General features: G+C 46.0%; 2 non-coding genes across 2 annotated transcripts in view; both read left to right on the top strand.

Annotated features, from left to right (window-relative positions):
• Positions 1-21,599: 21,599 nt before the first annotated feature.
• LOC131271035 (5.8S ribosomal RNA) lies at positions 21,600-21,754 on the top strand. The gene has a single exon (XR_009180019.1). It is a non-coding gene; the product is annotated as a 5.8S ribosomal RNA (ribosomal RNA).
• Positions 21,755-22,241: 487 nt separating this feature from the next.
• Positions 22,242-22,500, top strand: part of LOC131271033 (large subunit ribosomal RNA) — a 4,085-nt gene continuing 3,826 nt past the window's right edge. Inside the window, exon 1 of the ribosomal RNA XR_009180018.1 lies at positions 22,242-22,500. This exon is cut by the window's right edge and continues 3,826 nt beyond it. This is a non-coding gene — a ribosomal RNA (large subunit ribosomal RNA).

A 22,500-nucleotide genomic window follows, 5' to 3' on the forward strand; every position in this document is an offset into this window, starting at 1 on the left:
GCTTGCAATGCAAAGAGGTTGGTGATGGAGTGACATTGCCTTCACCATGGAGTTGCGGGTACTTAGGTACTTGCAAGGAGATGGTGGTATGGTGGTGTTGCGTGTGTGGTGTTCGATTAGAAAGATATAATTTCTAAGTCCGGATTAGTGCTGTCAGTGGGGCCGCCGCTAACAGGTCCTGCACGGCCACCGTGGGGCTTGACTTGGCGCTATTCCGGACTTGGGGCGATCACGATGTCCCCGTGCGGGACTTAGAAGATGGAAGAACACAAGTACCCTTATCCCATTACTTGTGAGCGATTGGCATACGTTACCACATGAAGAGAAAAATTGGCTAAGTCCCGGATCCATATTATATGAAGAGAAAAATCGGCTAAGTCCCGGATCCATATTATATGAAGAGAAAAATCGGCTAAGTCCAGGATCCATATATAATAACCTAATAATCGGCTAAGTCCAGGATCCATATTATATGAAGAGAAAAATCGGCTAAGTCCAGGATCCATATATAATAACCTTATAATCGGCTAAGTCCAGGATCCATATGATATGAAGAGAAAAATCGGCTAAGTCCCAGATTGGGTCTGTCAGACATACACTATCAAGTTACCACACAAGCAAGCAAGATGGCCTAGTGATGGATCCATATGATATGAAGAGAAAAATCGGCTAAGTCCCAGATTGGGTCTGTCAGAAATACACTTCCAAGTTACCACACAAGCAAGCAAGATGGCCTAGTGAGGGATCCATATGATATGAAAGGAAAATTCGGCTAAGTCCCAGATTGGGTCTGTCAGAAATACACTTCCAAGTTACCACACAAGCAAGCAAGATGGCCTAGTGAGGGATCCATATGATATGAAGAGAAAAATCGGCTAAGTCCCAGATTGGGTCTGTCAGAAATACACTTCCAAGTTACCACACAAGCAAGCAAGATGGCCTAGTGAGGGATCCATATGATATGAAGAGAAAAATCGGCTAAGTTCGAGATTGGGTCTGTCAGAAATACACTATCAAGTTACCACACAAGCAAGCAAGATGGCCTAGTGATGGATCCATATAATATGAAGAGAAAAATCGGCTAAGTCCCAGATTGGGTCTGTCAGACATACACTTTCAAGTTACCACACAAGCAAGCAAGATGGCCTAGTGAGGGATCCATATGATATGAAGAGAAAAATCGGCTAAGTCCGAGATTGGGTCTGTCAGAAATACACTATCAAGTTACCACACAAGCAAGCAAGATGGCCTAGTGATGGATCCATATAATATGAAGAGAAAAATCGGCTAAGTCCCAGATTGGGTCTGTCAGAAATACACTTCCAAGTTACCACACAAGCAAGCAAGATGGCCTAGGGATGGATCCATATGATATGAAGAGAAAAATCGGCTAAGTTCAGGATCCATATAATATGAAGAGAAAAATCGGCTAAGTCCCAGATTGGGTCTGTCAGAATTACACTTTCAAGTTACCACACAAGCAAGCAAGATGGCCTAGTGATGGATCCATATGATATGAAGAGAAAAATCGGCTAAGTCCCAGATTGGGTCTGTCAGACATACACTTTCAAGTTACCACGCAAGCAAGCAAGATGGCCTAGTGATGGATCCATATGATATGAAGAGAAAAATTGGCTAAGTCCCAGATTGGGTCTGTCGGAAATACACTATCAAGTTACCACATGAGCAAGCAAGTTACCACATGAAGAGAAAGCCGGCAAAGTCCGGGAATGTTACCACATGAACTGGAAAATGGGCAAAAACCTACCTTTACAGGGAACGTGAATAAGTAAGGCTGTAGACATCGGATCGACAAGCCAAAGACTGATATGGAAAGGAAATGAGTAGTACTAACTTTCCTGAGAGTTGCAGAGCTTAGACTGCATATGAACGGAAGTTATTAAGCGTCAAAGTCAGAAAAGTTGCCCGAAGGAACACAAGTTCCAACTTAGAGCATGAATACCGCCTAGACGGAAAGAGGTACGGCCAGGCTGAGGAATAAGAAAATGTTGGCCAACATGTTCCCTAACTATCGCCCGAAGACCGTAAAGCAATCCAACATCAACCAAGAAAGTTATAGCCCGATCAAGGAAACACCTACTTTGCACGGATATTGCACCAAATACATGTACCAAGCACCTTCGGTTGCATACCTGCAGGGGCTTACCATAGTAGGCCATGGAAGACCGATATACCGAACATAATCACTTTCTATCTCCTCGGGTGTTGGAGATAGCGCTTTGCGGTATAAGAACGAAAGTTAGACCATATCTTGGTGCATCTTTTTGCCCGAGAACACAAGACCCTATCTACCAAGGCAAGAAAGTTGTGTGGGGACAAAATGTCCAAAAGTGCCCAAAGTGGCACACTTGAACCATATATTCGAGAAAAACACAAGTGTGGGCCCGAGCTAGCAAGTTGAAATGTTCTGACCGTCAGTAGCCCTAGTTGAGGTGCACTTATCATTATATGAGGCCAACGTGCCAGCTAGTCTCTAAAGGGGCGATATGGGTGTTCCAAGGTTTGTACCCAATTGAGGAAAAAACAGGGTAAGGTACGGTGTACCTCGAATAACTCGGGCTGTGGATGGCCTAGCAAGACAAACGACATAGCGTTGGAAAGGTCTCGAGGAGACCTAACTACCCTGAGAATATTATGGCAAAGACTTGAACGACCGAGAAGTTATTAAGTGCACAAGTGGTGAAGTTGCACCAAAGTCCGTGTTACCCGAAGTGGTACTCGAACACACAATATTCGACCAAAACACAAGTTTGGACACGAGCTAGCGAGCTACATTGTTCTGACCGTCAGTAGCCCTTACCAAGACACGCATTTGATTATATGAGGCCAAGCCGCTAGCTCGACTCGAAGTCGGTCATATGGTTGGTTGATGGTTTGGACCGACCACGTGGTGTACCAAGTTGTGGTATCTTTCATGAATTATAACTCGGTCAGTTTGCCACCGAGCGACAAGTTACGGCGTGATTTGGAATGGTCTTGAGTGGGACTATCTAGGAAAAATATGAACAGAAAATCAGCTTGTCTATGGGCGAAGCTATTAGTGAAACATATGGCAAAATGGGTCCGAAAACGAATGAAATGGGACTTGAGTCAAAAATAACCGCAAGTTGGAGAAGAGATAGCAAGCTTGCGTAGAACAATTATATTTGGTGCATGGTATCACCAACAAAAAAGTATATGGGGCCAAGGTGCTGGCTGGCCTCCAAAGTGGAGATATGGGCGATCCATAGTTTGTACCCAAGTACGAACAAGTATGGAAAAAACAGGGTAAGGTACCAAGTACCATTAATAACTTCGGCTGTAGATGGCCAAGCGAGGCAAACGGCTCACCGTTGGAAAGGTCTTGGGGAGACCTATCTACCCTGAAAGTTTCATGAGGCTGAGTTGAAATACCACGGAGATATTAGGTGATGATGGTCCAATTCGGGGACCAAGTCGCAGGAAATGGCACTTGACCAAAATCACCCTTGGAAGGTGAATACCGGCTTACCGGTAAGAGATAGCGACTTGGCGTAGAATATTCATAAGTTGGGCGTGTAGAGACGCAACTTTTATTATATGGGGCCAACCCGGTCAGGGTGCTCCAAGTCGGTCGTTTGGTCGGTTTATGGTTTGGGCCGACCACGTGGTGTACCAAGTTGAGGTACCTTTCATGAATTATAACTCGGTCAGTTTGCCACCGAGCGACAAGCTGCGGTGTGTTTTGGAATGGTCTTGAGTGGGACTATCAAGGAAAAATACCAATCGAAAATCAGCTTGTCCATGGCCGAAGCTATTAGTGAAACATATAGCAAAATGGGTCCAAAAACGAATGAAATGGGAATTGGACCAAGAATAACGGCAAGTTGGAGAAGAGATAGCAAGTTGGCGTAGAACAATTATATTTGGTGCATGGCATGACCAACAAAAAAGTATATGGGGCCAAGGTGCTGGCTGGCCTCCAAAGTGGAGATATGGGCGATCCAAAGTTTGTACCCAAGTACGAACAAGTATGGAAAAAACAGGGTAAGGTACCAAGTACCATGAATAACTTCGGCTGTAGATGGCCGAGCGAGGCAAACGGCTCACCGTTGGAAAGGTCTCGGGGAGACCTATCTACCCTGAAAGTTTCATGAGGCTGAGTTGAAAGACCACGGAGATATTAGGTGATGATGGTCGTATTCGGGGACCAAGTCGCAGGAAATGGCACTTGACCAAAATCCCCCTTGGAAGGTGAATACCGGCTTACCGGTAAGAGATAGCGACTTGGCGTAGAATAATCATAAGTTGGGCGTGTAGAGACGCAACTTTCATTATATGGGGCCAACCCGGTCAGGGTGCTCCAAGTCGGTCGTTTGGTCGGTTTATGGTTTGGGCCGACCACGTGGTGTACCAAATTGAGGTACCTTTCATGAATTATAACTCGGTCAGTTTGCCACCGAGCGACAAGTTGCGGTGTGTTTTGGAATGGTCTTGAGTGGAACTATCAAGGAAAAATACAAACAGAAAATCAGCTTGTCCATGGCCGAAGCTATTAGTGAAACATATAGCAAAATGGGTCCAAAAACGAATGAAATGAGACTTGGACCAAGAATAACGGCAAGTTGGAGAAGAGATAGCAAGTTGGCGTAGAACAATTATATTTGGTACATGGTATGACCAACAAAAAAGTATATGGAACCAAGGTGCTGGCTGGCCTCCAAAGTGGAGATATGGTCGATCCAAAGTTTGTACCCAAGTATGACAAAAACTGGTAGAGGTACCTTTCATGAATTACAGCTCAGGCTGTATGGCAATTAGCGGGACGCTCGGCTCTGGTATGGAATAGTCTTGAGTGGGACTATCAAGGAAAAATACGAACAAAAAATCACCATGTCCACGGACGAAGGTATTAGCGAAACTTAGAGCGAAATGGCGACAAAGTCGCTGGAAATGGCCCTTGGACCAAGTATACCGTCAAGGCGGTACGAGATAGCGAGTTGACGTAGAATATTTATAAGTTTGCCTCCACGAGACGAAAGTTTAGTTATATGGGGCCAACCCGCTCAGGGTTGTCCAAGTCGGTCATATGGCTGATCGAAATTTTCGACCAAGTACTGAGAAAACAGGGTAAGGTACCGTGTACCTCGAATAACTTCGGCTGTAGATGTCCGAGCGAGGCGAACGGCATAGCGTTGGAAAGGTCTTGAGGTGCTCTAGGCACTCTTAAAGTATGAGAAAGCTATCTGGAAAACTTGTGGAGATATTAGAGAAACATAGGGCCCAAAAGATACCAAGTCGCAGGAAATGGGCCCTCCAAGAACACCCTAAAATCCCAATTACGGCTAAGTTGCAGGCCAGCTAGCGAAGTGAAATGTTCTAGGCATAACTAGAACACGTTAAGGCGCAACTTTTTGAATCAGAACTTTTTTCGATATCTGGCCCCCAAAGGGGGGATATGGGCGATCCAAGGATTTTTCCAAGTTTCGGTACTTTTTACGGTATCGCTCATAGCTCCGGCTGTATGCAAGCAAATGACAATCTAAGACATGATTTGGAAAGGTATTGAGTAGTACTAACTTACGTTAGAACACAGCGAAGCGCTATCGGTTCATGGCAAGGCCGATATAAGCAGTCAAAGATGAAAAATGTTGACAAAATGAACAAAAATTACCTTGGTACGCGAATAGTGGCCAGGGATGAAGAGGTACGAAGGTGGTGTAGAACAATTATAATTAGAACTGGGTACGCTCTAAAAGTTTGCCGAAGACCGCAAAGCGCTCAGACCCATAGAAAGTGGCCATTTGGGCCGAACAGTGCGTGCAAAGAGGTGAAAATGCAAAAATTGCACTTTTGGGGGCGATTTGCGGGGGGAAGGAGGGGTCGGAGGGCAAAATGTCTCTTGACCAAAAAGTCTTATCTCGTCGAGATCTACAACATTGCCGAAGACCGCAAAGCGCTAGCTCGCAATCGAAAAATCGAGAATTTGAAAATTTTCTAAGTCTTGGGCTCCCTAAGGAAAAGTTTCAAAAATCACGTTTGTCCCCAATTTTGAAGGGGAAGGAGTCGGTTCCGGGGCATGGTGTCTTCGGCAAAAAGTCTTATCTTTTTGCGTACTTTCGACTAGTTCAATAAAAATTTTTGACCCAAAATTTGTTCGGCGGACCCCTAGGTCGAAAAACCCGAAAAAAGTCGAAAAAAGTCGAAAATGTCGAAAAATGAGAAAACCTCATATTCGGACTCTACACGAGCCCCAGATATTGAAAAGTGAAATCCGCGGTCGATTTGGAACAAAAAATTTACCTAGGCAAAGTTGTATGGAGGTAGGGACCCCTGAGAAAAAAGTTTGGTCCCGAGGCTCCTTGGACCACCAAGTCCCTAGGTCGGACCAAAATCGGAAAAAATCCGACCAAAGTCGAAAGTGTCGAAAATTTTAAAAAACCCCTTTTGGGGCCCTATGGCCTCCCTAGATAATGAAAAGTGAGGTCCGCGGCCGATCCGGAAGAAAAACTTGACCTAGGCAAACTTGTATGACGGTGGGGACCCAAAAAAATTTCGATGAGTGTAGTTTAGACAGGCCGGAAAATGTATCGGTGGTCCGTATCAAGGGACGTCTTTTAGTTCCATGGGGTGGTGGTCGTCGAACAAAGTCGCCTAGGTCGACCACCAGAAAGACCAGTCGTGTTGTAATGGATGTTTTGACCACTTTACTAGGGAAACCTAGTAGGTCGAAGCAAATTTGGGGTTCGAGATGAGTTGGTGAAAGTTGGTCCAACCTAGGTGTGCTTGGTGGAGGTTGACCATGAAAGTAGAGCATGATGGGAATGACCATAACTTTGGTTCTAGATGTCGGATCGGTACACTTTCGGCAGTTTTGGAAAGGTGAAGGCCTGCTCTAGCTATGTTTCCTACCAAGCTGAGCGCCTACTAGTGACCCGGAGGAGGTATTAAGGGTCAAAGGCAAAAAGGGGTACCCTAAAGTGCGTGTGACCAAGAAAATGGGAAAAACGGTATCGCCTATAGCTCAGGCTGTATGGCTCGGATCGGAAAGCTTGGATATGCGTTGGAAAGGTCTTGACGAGCGCTAGCTATGTGTCCTACCAAGCGAAGCGCTAGGTGTTGAGCAAGTCGGTCATATTAGAGGGCAAAGGTAAAAAATGGTGGTTTAGAGGCGAAAATTCACCTTATGATCGAAAATAGCGGGCGAACGATAAGAGCTACGAACACGGCGTAGAACAATCATAAGTACGTTACCACAAGACCTAACTTTGGCCAATATAGAGCGAGAAGATCGGAGGTACCCAAGAGGGTGATATGGCTGGTTCAATGTTGGACCAAAACGAGACTTGAGAAATGGGTTGAAACACGGTATCGCGAATAACTCAGGCTGTATGGAACGGATCGACAAGCTAAGATCAGTGTTGGAAAGGTCGAACCGAGCGCTAACTATAATCCCAAACAACCGAAGCGCTAAGTGTTGAGCAAAACTGAGTTATTAAGCGACAAAGTGGAAAAATAATACCAAAATGGCCAAAAATCACACAAGACCAAGAATACCGAGCAGGCGGTAAGAGATAGCGGGTTGACGTAGAATACTTATAAGTTTGCCTCTACGAGACCTAAAAGTCGGCCATAGAAAGCGAGAAGATCGGACCACTCTGGAAGGGTGATACGAGTGGTCAAAAATTGGCAAAAATGAAACATGGCTAAAATGGATTTGACTTGTGCACCGTATAGCTCCGGCTGTATGGCATGGATTGTTAAGCTAGGATATGTTTTGGAAAGGTAACACCCAGCGCTAGATACGACTTGAAGAAAGCAAAGCGCTAACTAGCATGATTTGGAAGTTATTAAGCGTCAAAGTCGAAAAATGTTACCAAAATTGAAACTCGAGTACATTGGGCCAAAAAGTACAAGTTGTGAAATTTGGACTTACGAGTAAAATACCGAGCAGGCGGTAAGAGATAGAGACTTGGTGTAGAACAATTATAAGTTGGGCATGTTATAACCTATATTTGGCCCGAACATAGTGACGAGATCGGTGGTACCCAAAAGGGTGGTACAGGTGTTAGATGGTTTTCCCAGAGCATAAGCTCCACATGATATGGAAAACGGGAAACATCATAACTTCGGCTGTATGGCATGGAATGGAACGAACAAGGTATCGATGGAAAGAGAAAAGGTAGCGCTAACTATAATTTCTACCAAGCAAAGCGCTAGCATGTGACCGTTCGGGTGTTATTGTGAGTCAAAGTCAGAAATTGTTACCACGAGAGGCGAAAATCCGACTAAGTCCATGAATACCGGGCTGGCGGTAAGAGATACGGCTTGGCCGTAGAACATTTATAAGTTGGCCAATACAAGACCTAAGTTTCGTCCATAGACGACAAGAAGATCGAAGATACGTGAAGGTGAGATATGGGCGTCCCAAAGTGGGCCTTTGAAAAAGTGACAAACTTCCCTTATAACAGCATACACCAAATATCTCTGGCTCTATGGCACCGAATAAGAAGTTGAGCTCAGCGATAGAAAGGTGATAGTCAGCGCTAAATATCATACGAACAGAGTGAAGCGCTAAAGGGAAAGGATCTTGGTGATATAAGGTGACAAAGTCGAGAAAAGTTGCCTCAAAATCATGAAAAATGTGAAAAATTGGCTAAGTCCCGGGTGCCTTAAGGGCAGGTTGATCGAATGTACCGAGCTGGCGGTACGAGATAGAGACTTGGTGTAGAACAATTATATGTTTGGCATGGCAAGACCTACATTTGGTCAATACAAAGTGAGAAGATCAAAGAAACCCGTAAGGGTGATATTGGTGTCCAAAGGTAAAAAGCACTAAGTCTTGGAAAACTTATATGAAGAAAAAGGACCCTGATGGGTCATATAGGATGGATCGAAAAATCGGCTAAGTCCCAAAATGGGGATGTCAGAACTACACTCAAAGGTTACCACACCAAGCAAGGCAAACTTATATGAAGGAAAGGACCCTGATGGGTCATATGGTATTTTACGAAAAATCGGCTAAGTCCCAAAATGGGGATGTCAGAACTACACTCATGTGTTACCACACCAAGCAAGGCAAACTTATATGAAGGAAAGGACCCTGATGGGTCATATGGTATTTTACGAAAAATCGGCTAAGTCCCAAAATGGGGATGTCAGAACTACACTCAAATGTTACCACACCAAGCAAGGCAAACTTATATGAAGCAAAGGACCCTGATGGGTCATATGGTATTTTACGAAAAATCGGCTAAGTCCCAAAATGGGGATGTCAGAACTACACTAAAATGTTACCACACCAAGCAAGGCAAACTTATATGAAGGCAAGGAACCTGATGGGTCATATGGTATTTTACGAAAAATCGGCTAAGTCCCAAAATGATGATGTCAGAACTACACTAAAAGGTTACCACACCAAGCAAGGCAAACTTATATGAAGGCAAGGACCCTGATGGGTCATATGGTATTTTACGAAAAATCGGCTAAGTCCCAAAATGGGGATGTCAGAACTACACTCAAATGTTACCACACCAAGCAAGGCAAACTTATATGAAGGCAAGGACCCTGATGGGTCATATGGTATTTTACGAAAAATCGGCTAAGTCCCAAAATGGGGATGTCAGAACTACACTCAAATGTTACCACACCAAGCAAGGCAAACTTATATGAAGCAAAGGACCCTGATGGGTCATATGGTATTTTACGAAAAATCGGCTAAGTCCCAAAATGATGATGTCAGAACTACACTCAAATGTTACCACACCAAGCAAGGCAAACTTATATGAAGGAAAGGACCCATATGGGTCATATGGCATTTTACGAAAAATCGGCTAAGTCCCAAAATGAGGATGTCAGAACTACACTCAAATGTTACCACACCAAGCAAGGCAAACTTATATGAAGCAAAGGACCCTGATGGGTCATATGGTATTTTACGAAAAATCGGCTAAGTCCCAAAATGATGATGTCAGAACTACACTCAAATGTTACCACACCAAGCAAGGCAAACTTATATGAAGGCAAGGACCCTGATGGGTCATATGGTATTTTACGAAAAATCGGCTAAGTCCCAAAATGGGGATGTCAGAACTACACTCAAATGTTACCACACCAAGCAAGGCAAACTTATATGAAGCAAAGGACCCTGATGGGTCATATGGTATTTTACGAAAAATCGGCTAAGTCCCAAAATGATGATGTCAGAACTACACTCAAATGTTACCACACCAAGCAAGGCAAACTTATATGAAGGAAAGGACCCATATGGGTCATATGGCATTTTACGAAAAATCGGCTAAGTCCCAAAATGAGGATGTCAGAACTACACTAAAAAGTTACCACACCAAGCAAGGCAAAGTACCTAGGTGAACCCTAGGAAGAAACACGGACCAAGTCAGATGGCCTAAGTCAAGAGAACAAGTGACCTAGGCAAAGTTGTATGACGGTGAGGACCCTGAAAAATCTGGTTAGTGTAGTTTAGACAGGGGGGGTTTTTGGGTCGGCTGAACCTCCTTATTTTGGGTTTTGACCTCCTCAAGAAGCTACACCTAGGCAAACTGCCTAGGGTGAAAGTGCGAAGACCAATCGAATAGTAAGACAAGTTTTGACCGATCGCCCTAGGCAAGCTTGTATGAAGAAAGGGACCCTATGGGTCATATGGAAATACATGAAAAATCGGCTAAGTCCCAAAATTGGGATGTCTGAACTACACTAAAAAGTTACCACATCAAGCAAGGCAAAGTACCTAGGTGAACCCTAGGAAGAAACACGGACCAAGTCAGATGGCCTAAGTCAAGAGTGCAAGTGACCTAGGCAAAGTTGTATGACGGTGAGGACCCTGAAAAATCTGGTTAGTGTAGTTTAGACAGGGGAGGTTTTTGGGTCGGCTGAACCTCCTTATTTTGGGTTTTGACCTCCTCAAGAAGCTACACCTAGGCAAACTGCCTAGGGTGAAAGTGCGAAGACCAATCGAATAGTAAGACAAGTTTTGACCGATCGCCCTAGGCAAGCTTGTATGAAGAAAGGGACCCTATGGGTCATATGGAAATACATGAAAAATCGGCTAAGTCCCAAAATTGGGATGTCTGAACTACACTAAAAAGTTACCACATCAAGCAAGGCAAAGTACCTAGGTGAACCCTAAGAAGAAACACGGACCAAGTCAGATGGCCTAAGTCAAGAGTACAAGTGACCTAGGCAAAGTTGTATGGCGCTGAGGACCCTGAAAAATCGGGTTAGTGTAGTTCAGACAGGGGAGGTTTTTGGGTCGGCTGAACCTCCTTATTTTGGGTTTTGACCTCCTCAAGAAGCTACACCTAGGCAAACTGCCTAGGGTGAAAGTGCGAAGACCAATCGAATAGTAAGACAAGTTTTGACCGATCGCCCTAGGCAAGCTTGTATGAAGAAAGGGACCCTATGGGTCATATGGAAATATACGAAAAATCGGCTAAGTCCCAAAATTGGGATGTCTGAACTACACTAAAAAGTTACCACATCAAGCAAGGCAAAGTACCTAGGTGAACCCTAAGAAGAAACACGGACCAAGTCAGATGGCCTAAGTCAAGAGTACAAGTGACCTAGGCAAAGTTGTATGACGGTGAGGACCCTGAAAAATCTGGTTAGTGTAGTTCTGACAGGGGAGGTTTCTAGGTCGGCTGAACCTCCTTATTTCGGGTTTTGGCCTCCTCAAGAAGACAGACCTAGGCAAACTGCCTAGGGTGAAAGTGCGAAGACCAATCGAATAGTAAGACAAGTTTTGACCGATCGCCCTAGGCAAGCTTGTATGAAGAAAGGGACCCTATGGGTCATATGGAAATACATGAAAAATCGGCTAAGTCCCAAAATTTAGATGTCTGAACTACACTAAAAAGTTACCACATCAAGCAAGGCAAAGTACCTAGGTGAACCCTAGGAAGAAACACGGACCAAGTCAGATGGCCTAAGTCAAGAGTACAAGTGACCTAGGCAAAGTTGTATGGCGCTGAGGACCCTGAAAAATCGGGTTAGTGTAGTTCAGACAGGGGAGGTTTCTGGGTCGGCTGAACCTCCTTATTTCGGGTTTTGGCCTCCTCAAGAAGACAGACCTAGGCAAACTGCCTAGGGTGAAAGTGCGAAGACCAATCGAATAGTAAGACAAGTTTTGACCGATCGCCCTAGGCAAGCTTGTATGAAGAAAGGGACCCTTAGGGTCATATGGAAATTCATGAAAAATCGGCTAAGTCCCAAAATTGGGATGTCAGAACTACACTATAAAGTTACCACATCAAGCAAGGCAAAGTACCTAGGTGAACCCTAGGAAGAAACACGGACCAAGTCAGATGGCCTAAGTCAAGAGTATAAGTGACCTAGGCAAAGTTGTATGGCGCTGAGGACCCTGAAAAATCGGGTTAGTGTAGTTAAGACAGGGGAGGTTTCAGGGTCGGCTGGACCTCCTTATTTCGGGTTTTGGCCTCCTCAAGAAGACAGACCTAGGCGAATTGCCTAGGGTGAAACTGCGAAGACCAATCGAATAGTAAGACAAGTTTTGACCGATCGCCCTAGGCAAGCTTGTATGAAGAAAGGGACCCTTAGGGTCATATGGAAATTCATGAAAAATCGGCTAAGTCCCAAAATTGGGATGTCAGAACTACACTAAAAAGTTACCACATCAAGCAAGGCAAAGTACCTAGGTGAACCCTAGGAAGAAACACGGACCAAGTCAGATGGCCTAAGTCAAGAGTATAAGTGACCTAGGGAAAGTTGTATGACGGTGAGGACCCTGAAAAATCGGGTTAGTGTAGTTAAGACAGGGGAGGTTTCAGGGTCGGCCAGACCTCCTTATTTCGGGTTTTGGCCTCCTCAAGAAGACAGACCTAGGCGAATTGCCTAGGGTGAAACTGCGAAGACCAATCGAATAGTAAGACAAGTTTTGACCGATCGCCCTAGGCAAGCTTGTATGAAGAAAGGGACCCTATGGGTCATATGGAAATATACGAAAAATCGGCTAAGTCCCAAAATTGGGATGTCAGAACTACACTATAAAGTTACCACATTAGCAAGGCAGACTTGTATGAAGAACGGGACCCTGGTGAAAGTAGCAAATATCCCAAACCGAACATGAATATTATACACACAAGAGTACGAACATAAAGGAACACGGACCAAGCGTACCGAGAGAATCGGTACTATAGAACCCTCGTGGTTCTACACAAAGACTTTATGTTAGGGGTTCAAGCCCCATAGTACTCAAACGGTGACAGTAGCAAATATCCCAAAACGAACGTGAATCTTATTCACAAGAGTACGAACATAAAGGAACACGGACCAAGCGTACCGAGAGAATCGGTACTATAGAGCCCTCGTGGTTCTACACAAAGACTTTATGTTCGGGGTTCACACCCCAAATCGAACGTGGAATTTACTTTCTGATGGTCATGCGGTCGTCCAAAGGGGTCTAGTATCCTGGGATGACAAGCATCACGGGCACAGCTCGTATCAAAACAGTCGAAGAGGCCCGCGAAAGCTTGCTTTCCATGGCTATGCGATGCACAAATTGAGTTTACTCACCGTAGTATAAAACGAACGAACCGAACCTATCCGAGTAGGGATAATGGGCGCAGTAACATACTTCTGTGACCCAGCGAGAGTTGAACGAGGTGACATGAACTGTCAGTGGCTTATATCAGATGGGATACATACATGAGATTGCTTTCAAATCTACACTCGAAAACCTAACCAAGTAAAAGCGAACGTGGGGAGGATTCGAAACGCGTAACGAAATCTTAAGCTGGAAAGAGTCATCACTATGGATACATATTATGCGAAACCAATCAAGTGCTCAGTACTGATCCAAAACCTAAGAGCACTAGTGAACACCTTATTCTCACCCTAGTTCACATCCAAGTGATCGACCACGTGTGTGAAGCAAAGACCAATCGAATTCCTCAATGGACTGAACACTATGAACAAATGGCCAAAAACGTTATAACTATCCAAACATCCTACTATCTAGCGAAAGTCATCACGATGGAACCATACAATGATCTTAACCTATAGCGCTCACCTATTCCTACCCAGAGTGCAAGTGAACATATTGCTCACCCTAACCAGTTCACATCCACGTGATCGACTAACATACCGAAGTTACCACAAGTCAAAGTTATACGTTTACAAGCGCAAGACCAATCGAAAACCCCGAAAGCAATCTCGACCCAAAATGTATTATCCGTGAGTGTAGTCGAGTCTCGTACTCGTCATCTGTAATCGTCGGATAGAATATCCAGTACACGGTTGTCTTTCCAAATGAAATCTACATACAGAACTCGCTCTTGGCAAATGGGTGGCATTGGCGCAATCAGGAGCGAGTTCCCGTCCGGGTGCCAAGTGATTGGCAAATGTCTGGGGGAAAGCAACCATATATTGATTTGTCTGTTAGTGTACTGGGTGTTTGAGGTATGTAGTATCCACGCTTGGTTGGGTGTGTCAGAGGACCATGGATGCGTTCACAACCCCAATTGGGGTACATCGGGAATGATTTTGTGGAACCGATGTGCCCGGCACACACTAAGTTTTGTTGCAAGTTAATAGTGTGCCATGTCCGGGGGGGTTGTGATTAAACTCTGGTGAATTGCGTACTGTGGTGATTGGGGTATGAAAGCCCCGCAGTTGCAATGATCGGACGCGCCTAGCGTGTCCTTTAGTTGATGGTAGGGAAATGAAGGCCCTTGTCAGCTCACCTAAGTATTCATGGAAGTTTGGCATAAGGTCGCTGTGGTAGGGGTATGAAGGCCCCGTCAGCGCATGCACAATCGGGCGCACGAGCGCTTAGCGGAGTCGAATGCCGCTCAAGTGCCTGTCCGGTGCATCGGGTGTGTGTGATACGAGGGCAATGAGGTTCGCACGGGGGCTCGCCTCCCGTGTGCTACCGGACTTGACAACATATAGAACGTGGTGTTTGCTCCTCCGGGTGCAATGGGACAATGAACATTCGAACGCAAAGTCGGAATTCTGGTTGATCCTACCAGTAATATACGCTCGTCTCAAAGGTTAAGCCATGCATGTCTAAGTACAAACAGATTTAATGTGAAACCGCATAAGGCTCAGTATAACAGCTATAATTTACGAGATCATCAACCTAGTTACTTGGATAACTGTGGAAAATCTAGAGCTAATACATGCAACATGCCAGGACCCTCGCGGGAACTGGTGCACTTATTAGTCAAACCAATCGCGGGTTCTCCGTGTCATTGAGTTGAAGTCTGGATAATGATGCTGATCGTATGGTCTCGCACCGACGACAGATCTCGCAAATATCTGCCCTATCAACTATGGATGGTAGTATAGAGGACTACCATGGTTGCAACGGGTAACGGGGAATCAGGGTTCGATTCCGGAGAGGGAGCCTGAGAAATGGCTACCACATCCAAGGAAGGCAGCAGGCGCGTAAATTACCCAATCCCGGGACGGGGAGGTAGTGACGAGAAATAACAATATGAAACTCTTTAATGATGTTTCATAATTGGAATGAGTAGAGCATAAATCCTTCTACGAGGATCAAGTGGAGGGCAAGTCTGGTGCCAGCAGCCGCGGTAATTCCAGCTCCACTAGCGTATATTAAAATTGTTGCGGTTAAAACGTTCGAAGTTGATACTTGTCCAACACAGTCCGGCTCCGCCGACCCGGTCAACCCGTGGTCGGTGGGCCAAGTCGGAATCTGGTTGCGACTCAATGGTGTGGTAGGGCACCAAGTCTGTGTCATGGTGTGCCCTTCAACGGGTGCAAGTGTAACATAGAGCTCGACCGCTCACGTTTACCTTGAACAAATTAGAGTGCTTAAAGCAGGGTGCCCAAACGCCCTAGAATAATCTTGCATGGAATAATGGAATACGACCTTGGTCTAATCTTTCATTGGTTTGTACTCAGACCGGAGGTAATGATTAACAGAAGTAGTTGGGGACACTAGTATTACGGCGCGAGAGGTGAAATTCGTAGACCGTCGTAAGACTAACTAAAGCGAAGGCATTTGTCAAGGATGCTTTCTTTAATCAAGAACGAAAGTTAGAGGATCGAAGGCGATTAGATACCGCCCTAGTTCTAACCGTAAACGATGCCAACTAGCAATTGGGAGACGCTACAACCAGGTGCTCTCAGTAGCTTCCGGGAAACCAAAGTCAGGTTCCGGGGGAAGTATGGTTGCAAAGTTGAAACTTAAAGGAATTGACGGAAGGGCACCACAATGAAATGGAGCTTGCGGTTCAATTTGACTCAACACGGGAAAACTTACCAGGTCCGAACTTATGGAGGTGAGACAGATTAATAGCTCTTTCTCAAATTTAAGGGTAGTGGTGCATGGCCGTTCTTAGTTCGTGGATTGATTTGTCTGGTTAATTCCGATAACGAACGTGACTCACATATGCTAACTAGAACGCAGTCAGCGTTAATGCGTCGATGCCGATTGGAACGGGTTAGGACCTTTCGGTGGAGTATGACCTGACACCTTCGCTGTTCGTGTGCGCAAGTGCACTTACGGTACGCTGCTTAGCAGGACAATTTGTGTTTAGCAAAATGAGATCGAGCGATAACAGGTCCGTGATGCCCTTAGATGTTCTGGGCTACACGCGTGCTACAATGTGGGTAGCAGCGTGTCTCCTATTCCGAGAGGAACGGGAAATCACTCAAATACTCACTTAGTAGGGATTATGGATTGCAATGGTCCATATGAACTCGGAACTTCTAGTAAGTGCTGGTCATCAGCCAGCGTTGAATACGTCCCTGCCCTTTGTACACACCGCCCGTCGCTACTACCGATGGATTATTTAGTGAGGTCTTTGGAGATGATCGTTCGCTGGATCCTCGTGAACCGCGTCTGCTTTATCGAAGTTGACCGAACTTGATGATTTAGAGGAAGTAAAAGTCGTAACAAGGTTTCCGTAGGTGAACCTGCGGAAGGATCATTAGTGGCCAAGTGATCCTTCCAGAAGTCCGAACCTGCGGGTTGAGACTTCGGCACAAGTTGCCATATGATAATTGACGAAACACTATAGAAGTCCGAACCTGCGGGTTGAGACTCAGGCACAAGTTGCCATATGAAAGTTGACGAAACACTAACAAGTCCGAACCTGCGGGTTGAGACTTAGGCACACGTTGCCTTATACATGACTTCGAACAAATACACAAGTCCGAACCTGCGGGTTGAGACTTAGGCACAAGTTGCCTTATACATGACTTCGAACAAATACACAAGTCCGACCCTGCGGGTTGAGACTTAGTCACAAGTTGCCATATGAAAGTTGACGAAACACTAACAAGTCCGAACCTGCGGGTTGAGACTTAGGCACACGTTGCCTTATACATGACTTCGAACAAATACACAAGTCCGAACCTGCGGGTTGAGACTTAGGCACAAGTTGCCTTATACATACATTGGCCAAATAAACAGAAGTCCGAACCTGCGGGTTGAGACTTAGGCACAAGTTGCCATATTATATTCGATCAAACACTAAGTAGTCCGAACCTGCGGGTTGAGACTCAAGACCGTAACAAGATGTCACTATACAAGTCCGAACCTAAGGGTTGAGACTTAATGCGATCTAGATACCAAGTTGACATCCAATACCTGTTGAGCAAAACCAAAGATTCCCTGTTCTCGAATGATTACACTATATAACAGGGAATCATGAAGAAATCAAGCAAGCGTGAAACAAAGTCATCACTTGGGCATGCTCGATAGCCAACCACATGACCTTAACCTAAGAGAGCATGCAAACCACATGATACCTATAAACGATTAACCCGCCCTAGTTCAATCGTTCACCAAGTGATGACTTCAGTATGGCTAAGAGAAAAACTTTTAAATGGGAAAAACTCTAAGTCCGAACCTCCGGGTTGAGACTTCCGCGTCGGAGGTGGGCGCACCTCCTATCCGAAAGATGATGAATCAGGGGTGTTCGGTCAGCAATGGTCGGATGCCCCGTCGTAGTCCAACTATGACAATCAAAGTCAAGACCTCCGGGTTGAGACTTTCCGCGAGTACAAGCATAAAGGAACACGGACCAAGCCGTACCGAGAGAATCGGTACTAGAGCCCTCGTGGTTCTACATTGAGAGAGCCCTCGTGGTTCTCATTAGGGGCTTTATGCAAGTCGTACTCAATACTGTGGTGTGAAGTATAAAGTATAGTCCTCGCCTGGTCCACGCTGCTTCGGCGGTCCTGGGTAAGATAGTTAATTCTAGCTTGCCCTATAGTGGAATGAGGACACTTAATGCTTCGTCTTTTAGCGGCGGCTAGACTCCTCCTCACGGGGAACGAGTTGACGCGCACAGCGGCGGCTTACGCACTATGGCAATCATGGATGCCTGAAGATTCCGTGAAGTTCTCCCCTGGTCCACGCTGCCTCGGCAGTCCTGGGTAAAATGGAATATTTCCAGCTTGCCCTATAGTGGAAGAGGACTATCCAACAATACAAAGTCAAGACCTCCGGGTTGAGACTTTCCGCGTCGGTGGTGTCGCGCACCGCCTATCCGAAAGATGGTGTAACAGGGGTGTTCGATCAGCAATGGTCGGATGCCCCGTCATAGTCCAACTATGACAACCAAAGTCAAGACCTCCGGGTTGAGACTTTCCGCGTCCGGAGGTACGCGTACCGCCTACCCGAAAGATGGTGTGCTTCTGGGGTATTCGATGAGTCGGATACCCCGTCTTAGTCCAACTATGACAATCAAAGTCAAGACCTCCGGGTTGAGACTTCCGCGTCCGGAGGTACGCGTACCGCCTACCCGAAAGATGGTGTGCTTCTGGGGTATTCGATGAGTCGGATACCCCGTCGTAGTCCAACTATGACAATACAAAGTCAAGACCTCCGGGTTGAGACTTCCGCGTCGGAGGTGCGCGCACCGCCTACCCGAAAGATGATGAATCAGGGGTGCTCGATCAGCAATGGTCGGATGCCCCGTCGTAGTCCAACTATGACAATCAAAGTCAAGACCTCCGGGTTGAGACTTCCGCGTCCGGAGGTACGCGTACCGCCTACCCGAAAGATGGTGAATCAGGGGTGTTCGATCAGCAATGGTCGGATGCCCCGTCGTAGTCCAACTATGACAATCAAAGTCAAGACCTCCGGGTTGAGACTTTCTGCGAGTACATGCATAAAGGAACACGGACCAAGCCGTACCGAGAGAATCGGTACTAGAGCCCTCGTGGTTCTACATTGAGAGAGCCCTCGTGGTTCTCATTAGGGGCTTTATGCAAGTCGTACTCAATACTGTGGTGTGAAGTATAAAGTATAGAGTCCTCCACTGGTCCACGCTGCTCCGGCGGTCCTGGGTAAGATAGTTCATTCTAGCTTGCCCTATGTGGAAGAGGACTCAATACCCTACCTGTTGAGCTTGAAACAAAGTCATCACTTGGGCATGCTCATATTGCCATACAATATTCCATTATCTACTAATGAGCATGCAGCTATATGATTATAACCTGTAAACGATTACCCCGCCGTAGTTCAGCGCTTCAACCAAGTGATGACTTCAGTATGGCTAGTGTGTGAAGTATAAAGTATAGTCCTCCCCTGGTCCACACTGCTTCGGCGGTCCTGGGTAAGATAGTTAGTTCTAGCTTGCCCTATGTGGAAGAGGACACCATACTTAATACTGTGGTGTAATGAACAAAGTATAGTCCTCCACTGGTCCACGCTGCTTTGCAGTCCTGGGTAAGATAGTTAGTTCTAGCTTGCCCTATGTGGAAGAGGGCATACAAGACAAAGTATAGTTCTCCCCTGGTCCACGCTGCTTCGGCGGTCCTGGGTAAGATAGTTAATTCTAGCTTGCCCTATGTGGAAGAGAGCATACATGAACCAAGAACGAAGGTTATGATCGAGGAATGATTCGACAACTAACCGATGGTATGAAATGTGAAGAATTCAAGCAAGCACACAATCAAGTCATCACTTGGGCATGCTCGATAGCCAACCCTATGACATTAACCTAGTAGAGCATGCGAAAACCAATATATATGTAAACGATGCCCCTCCCTAGTTCAGCGCTTCAACCAAGTGATGACTTCAGAATGGCTAAATCAAATCGGTTCAAAACATACCATCGGTACCCTATTGAAACACACAAGTCGATATCAAACCTCTTAATTGTGTAGTCCTCCACTGGTCCACGCCGCTTCGGCGGTCCTGGGTAAGATAGTTCATTCTAGCTTGCCCTATGTGGAAGAGGGCACATTACTCAATACTGTGGTGTTATGAACAAAGTATAGTCCTCCACTGGTCCACGCTGCTTCGGCGGTCCTGGGTAAGATAGTTAATTCTAGCTTGCCCTATGTGGAAGAGGGCATACAAGACAAAGTGTAGTTCTCCCCTGGTCCACGCTGCTTCGGCGGTCCTGGGTAAGATAGTTAATTCTAGCTTGCCCTATGTGGAAGAGAGCATACATGAACCAAGAACGAAGGTTATGATCGAGGAATGATTCGACAACTAACCGATGGTATGAAATGTGAAGAATTCAAGCAAGCACACAATCAAGTCATCACTTGGGCATGCTCGATAGCCAACCCTATGACATTAACCTAGTAGAGCATGCGAAACCCAATATATATGTAAACGATGCCTCCCTAGTTCAGCGCTTCAACCAAGTGATGACTTCAGAATGGCTAAATCAAATCGGTTCAAAACATACCATCGGTACCCTATTGAAACACACAAGTCGATATCAAACCTCATGATTGTGTAGTCCTCCACTGGTCCACGCCGCTTCGGCCGTCCTGGGTAAAATGGAACATTCCAGCTTGCCCTATGTGGAAGAGGGCACATTACTCAATACTGTGGTGTGAAGTATAAAGATCAGTTCTCCCCTGGTCCACGCTGCTTCGGCGGTCCTGGGTAAGATAGTTCATTCTAGCTTGCCCTATGTGGAAGAGGACACTTAATACTTCGTCTCTAAGCGGCGGCTTGACTCCTCCCTACGGGGAACGGGTTTACGCGCACAGCGGCGGCTTACGCACTATGGCAGTCATGGATGCCTTACGTTTCTATGAAAAGTGTGTTCCTCCCCTGGTCCACGCTGCTTCGGCAGTCCTGGGTAAGATAGTTAGTTAAGATAGTTAGTTCTAGCTTGCCCTATGTGGAAGAGGACACGTAGACTTACTGTGGTGTGAAGTATAAAGTTCAGTTCTCCCCTGGTCCACGCCGCTTCGGCCGTCCTGGGTAAAATGGATTCATCCAGCTTGCCCTATGTGGAATGAGGACACTTTATGCTTCGTCTCTAAGCGGCGGCTTGCTCCTCCCTACGGGGAATGGGTATACGCGCACAGCGGCGGCTTACGTTATGGCAGTCATGGATGCCTTACGTTTCCATGAAAAGTGTGTTCCTCCCCTGGTCCACGCTGCTCCGGCAGTCCTGGGTAAGATAGTTAGTTCTAGCTTGCCCTATGTGGAAGAGGACACGTAGACTTACTGTGGTGTGAAGTATAAGGTTCAGTTCTCCCTGGTCCACGCCGCTTCGGCCGTCCTGAGTAAAATGGATTCATCCAGCTTGCCCTATGTGGAATGAGGACACTTTATGCTTCGTCTCTAAGCGGCGGCTTGCTCCTCCCTACGGGGAACGGGTATACGCGCACAGCGGCGGCTTACGCAAGTTAGTCACCCTCGGCAGTGGATCACTCGGCTCATGGATCGATGAAGACCGCAGCTAACTGCGCGTCATAATGTGAACTGCAGGACACATGAACATTGATAAGTTGAACGCATATTGCACGTCGTGGGAACCTACCATGATGTACAGATGACTGAGCGCTTATATTTGAGAAATGTATCGCATACATTTAACTACGCCGTGACACCGTCACGAGACGTGCACCATGATGTTAACTAGGGTCGCGACGACCCGCTAGCATTAAAGAACCCGTGGTTTACAATATACTGGCATTGGAATTCGAAGTATTTAGAGCGTCCGTGTTCCCGCGTGAGGCGGAAGTACGAGGAGAAGGCGTGCTTGTGGTGTCTGTGGTGGTGTTTACTGATGTCTAGCTTCAGCTTATTTATTTATTTAAATAGAAGCGAAGATGTCAAAGTAGCGTCGAAGCAGCAGCGAATAGCACAAATGATTCAAGTATGGAAGTTGACCAAAGGAACACAAACAAACTAGCGTATGGGCAAAGGAAGGTATCAGTGAGTTAAACCACACGCGGGCTAACAGCCCGTTAACCGAGTCCAACGGTACATATTGGACATTGAAACAAAGTAGTCGCAAGCCAGATGTGACGATAACAACCGCAAGGTACATAAGCCTCAGTTCATGTGTGACAACCCCCTGAATTTAAGCATATTAATAAGGGGAGGAAAAGAAACCAACCGGGATTCCCTGAGTAGCTGCGAGCGAAACGGGAGAAGCTCAGCACGTAGGGGTGGCGGCCTGTCCGTCTATCCGATTCCGTGTACTGGTGCGTCTCACTATCCGTCATCTTAGCGCTTTTCAAGTCCAACTTGAATGTGGCTCAGAACCCATAGAGGGTGATAGGCCCGTAGAACAGCGCCCGTTGGAT

The sequence above is a fragment of the Anopheles coustani genome (genome assembly GCF_943734705.1).
Source record: "Anopheles coustani chromosome X unlocalized genomic scaffold, idAnoCousDA_361_x.2 X_unloc_86, whole genome shotgun sequence".
Taxonomy (NCBI): Eukaryota; Metazoa; Arthropoda; class Insecta; order Diptera; family Culicidae; genus Anopheles; species Anopheles coustani.